This window comes from Pseudophryne corroboree, chromosome 4 (genome assembly GCF_028390025.1).
Source record: "Pseudophryne corroboree isolate aPseCor3 chromosome 4, aPseCor3.hap2, whole genome shotgun sequence".
NCBI lineage: Eukaryota > Metazoa > Chordata > Amphibia > Anura > Myobatrachidae > Pseudophryne > Pseudophryne corroboree.
This window is the reverse complement of record NC_086447.1, coordinates 878,811,796-878,815,998: the sequence shown is the minus strand read 5'-3', so window position 1 is coordinate 878,815,998 and position 4,203 is coordinate 878,811,796. Positions and strand designations below refer to the sequence as shown.

The window sequence follows — 4,203 nt, the reverse complement described above, 5'->3', positions numbered from 1 at the left end:
TGTCGTGTGGACGTGTCCTGCTGGACCGCCTTGGTGGTGAGGCCACAGGCGATACAAGTGGAGTTGTCGTACCAGAACTGGTGCTTTGTTGCTGTTGCTGCTGGGAACTGAGTGTTTCATTGAGGTCATGCTGGCCTACCTGACCCTCTCCACGAGGGAGAAAATGCTCTGTTCCTGGACTTTCCTGGTAATGTATGATTGCCATCACCTGTGGTGAGCTAGTTAATTGATTAGAAAGGTGTTTCACCACAGGTGATGGCAATCATACATTACCAGGAAAGTCCAGGAACAGAGCATTTTCTCCCTCATGGAGAGGGTCAGGTAGGCAAGTATCATTGAGGTTAGTGAGGGTGGCATTGAGTTCACGTGTTGCTGCAGTGTGATTTTCCATGATGCTGGATATAGATTCAATGAGCATTTGATTTGTTTCTAAAATGTTTAGGTAGCTTTGCTGTTGTCTGTGATGTTTATCCATTAGGCATTGTAAGTTACCCATTACATGTGTCATGTCTGCCCGCATTATTTCCATGGTGTTTGCCATTCGCGGGGTTGGTTCGTTTGTCGGCTGATATTGCGGCTTATTCTTTTGAGGTGATTAGGCAGGCTTGAGAAAATTTGTGTCTGTCTACGCAGGCAATCCTGATTAGTGGCCTGCTGTGTAGCCCAATTGTCCCAAAACACTTGATCAGGTCCTTGTGCTACTGGTGTTGTTGGGCTGTGTTGTGGTGGTGGTGTGTTTAGCGGTGGTGGTGTACTCACAGGTGCTGGGGCTGTGTTTGCTTCAATTATTGGCTGAAGTTGTAAAATGATTGTCTCATCCATGTCACTGTCTTGCTGGTGTGTCGGAGGGATGCTGGTAGTGTTAGTTGTTTCTGGAAGGACAAAGCATTTTTGGTTAGCTAGCCATATATGTTTGACAAATGTTTCACAAACATGGGGGGTAATTCTGAGTTGATCGCAGCAGGAACTTTGTTAACAGTTGGGCAAAACCATGTGCACTGCAGGTGTGGCAGATATAACATGTGCAGAGAGAGTTAGATTTGGGTGGGTTATTTTGTTTCTGTGCAGGGTAAATACTGACTGCTTTATTTTTACACTGCAATTTAGATTGCAGATTGAACACACCCCACCCAAATCTAACTCTCTCTGCACATGTTATATCTGCCTCCCCTGCAGTGCACGTGGTTTTACACAACTGCTAACAAAGTTCCTGCTGCAATCAACTCAGAATTACCCCCAAAGGCCACTCTACACATGTATGTGAACGCATATTGGGGGTCGTTCAGAGTTGATCATAGCTGTGCTAAATTTAGCACAGCTACGATCAGGCACTCAGATGTGCGGGGGGATGCCCAGCACAAGGCTAGTCCGCCCCACATGAACCTCTTCGCTGCCCTGGGTCGCAGCGGCTGCGTGTGACGTCACGCAGCCGCCGCGACCCGCCCCCCAATGGTCTGGCCACGCCTGTATTGGCCGGACCACACCCCCTAATTGGCGGCTTAACGCCGCCGTCCAGCCCCCTCCCGCCCAGTGACCGCCTCTGCCTCAAAAGCGATCGCTAGGCAACGACAGCCTTTGGACATCTGGCATGCGCCAGCATACAGCGGCGCCGGTGCATGCACAGTTTCCGACCTGATCGCTGCGCTGCGATAAACTGCAGCGAGCGATTGGGTCGGAATGACCCCCATTGTACATATTCTGCATTGCAACAACATCACTACTGGCTTTAAAGGCTGCACATGCCTCTCATTGTTGCTTTGCGGTGTACAGCAATGTACAAGCAACCACATTATTTGTCTGGTATATCCTACATACTCCACGAGAAATGTGTGAGTTGTTTACAAAAGTGTTGCCTTTTACTGTGAGCGCAAACAACATCTGTTTGTTTTTGCATGTTGAAGCCAATGTATGCAAAAGAATAAACACACAACAATGTTTACAGCTTTACTCTTTGTCAAGCTTATACATCTGTTCCTGTTGCAGCATCTTCCAGACAATCTGCTACTGTATGGCTGAAGTGGACACATATCTTTAATGGAGGTGGAAATCTACATTCCACTTTGAGGCCATTTTGTGGTTGCTGTTTTTCTGTAAGTATTGTTGGTTGTGCTGTGTGTCCAGTTTATGAATGTAAATTAATGGATAATTTATAGATGACTAATCTGTTTTAAAATGTTATTTTCCTACTCACCATCCAGATGAGGGGAGTGTGGTTGGTGTCTTGGTGGAGTGCCCAAAATTTGGCGTGGTGGTACGGAAGATACTACTGACATTCTTCGTGGCAGTATAGACTGCTGTGGTTTCGACAGGACATCCAACCTTGGTTTCTTAGGTGCCACGTGTCCGCTTTTTGAGGGGTTCAGGAGGCTGTCTTCTACTGGTCAAGCCTTGTATTGAGGGACCTAGTATTAAAGTGAGAAATATTGTATGTCCATTCCTTTACAAACATAACATGTACTACAATGGACACTTTACCTGCTGCCGCAGCGTCATCATCATCTGATGTCGTGGGACTGACTGTAGGGTGACCAGTTGTGTTTTTTTTCAACATTGTACAACCGAGGGTAAAAAAACAAAACCAAATGATGAAATTGTATAATGCATTTGTTAAGCATTTAAACCATTATGATTATAAAGATAATACCAACTTCTTATTCTGTGTGCTTTGAATTTTCTAATCACTGGAACATATAAAAAACATCTGATGTCGACCCCACACATACAGCCATTAGCACAATATTGGCCAATAAGCATGTGCACTCAGGAAAGTGCTATGCATGAGATAATGGAGAGGCCACAAACATGGCCCTACATTCCAAATACATAAAATAACACTACAAAGCACATACATATTGATTCAAATATCAATAATAAGAAATTACATTTTTGTCAACCTGTCTGATGTGCCACAACAAACACACACTAACACAACATCACGACAAAACTAAGGAAAACATTAAACAGATTTATTAACCATCCAAAGACATAAGCCACTGATAAAGCAGTGTTGGCGAAGGTGACAAATACAGGCGGCAAGTGAGTAAAAATATGGTGGCTTATTTATTTATCTTTTTAAATGTTTTTATTGAGAATTTTTCAATAATGAATACAAACAGACAATTGGTATCAAAAATCCATGTAGCATTAGAATTGTACAAATCAGAATGTGATAAAATGGAGGGGATTATAAACCGTCATCTCAAAAACGTATTCTTCAAACAACTCCCCAGAAATATAAAGAATGGCAATACACATAACCAGTAAAATAAACAGATTCGAAAGAACATTCAACCACACATTCATACCACATGACACACAGACGAAAAAAAGGGAAGGGTGGGGGGTGGGTGGGGGGATAGATCAGGACATCCATTGAGTCTTAAAACCTTGTTTGTTCGTCCTAGTGAGCAAAGCTACCAGGGGATCAGGCCCATCCTCGGACCTCCACACAGGCGGTAAGGACTGGACATAGTGGCGAAGTTGGAGATACATAAAAAAGTCTGAGCAATGAAGTCCAAACTTCTCCACTGGGTCCTGAAAGGAGTACTGAACACCTCCTGGATCAAAAACATCTCTCATCACCGCTATAACTTTCTGTTTCCAATTTTTAAATCTGATGTTTTCCAAAGCCGATGTAAAACAAGGGTTGCCCAAAAATGGAATAAATCTAGATTGCCCAGGATGTCTATCTAAGGCAAAATTTATGGTCCCCCAAGCTTGGTAAGTATCCCAAAATAGTATATTGTTCTTGACACTTAAGGGTAACAGATTTTTGGTGGTATGTATCAGTGCACGCAGATCATACGGTGCCACAAGGGCTTGTTCAATATCATAGTTAGCATAGGTGGAAGACTCTAATAGCCAATCTGGGAGGTTTCTAAAAGAAACTGCCCTGGAGAATGCTGCTAAATCCGGTACCGCTAGACCACAATTGGGTTTCTTAATCTTGAGTTTGGATAGGGCTATGCGGGATTGTTTTCCACTCCATAAAAATTTTGTGAATAATCTGTCATAAGCAAGAAGATCAGCCTTGTTAAGTTGAAGAGGTAATAACTGAAGAGCATAAGAAATCTTAGGGAATATGATGCTTTTTAGTACGGCTACTCTACATAGTAAGGAGATAGGGAGCGTAGACCAAGAAAATAAAGATTGCGACACCTTAGTCAGGATAGGAGAAAAATTAACTGAATAAAGATTTGAAAG

At 43.2% G+C, this 4,203-nt stretch overlaps 1 long non-coding RNA gene across 1 annotated transcript; it reads right to left on the bottom strand.

Moving 5' to 3' along the window:
• Positions 1–318: 318 nt before the first annotated feature.
• On the bottom strand, positions 319–2,556 carry LOC134911854 (uncharacterized). The gene is made up of 3 exons (XR_010176901.1): positions 2,476–2,556; positions 2,192–2,402; positions 319–872 (listed from the first exon to the last, which is right to left on the bottom strand). It is a non-coding gene; the product is annotated as an uncharacterized LOC134911854 (long non-coding RNA).
• Positions 2,557–4,203: the final 1,647 nt, after the last annotated feature.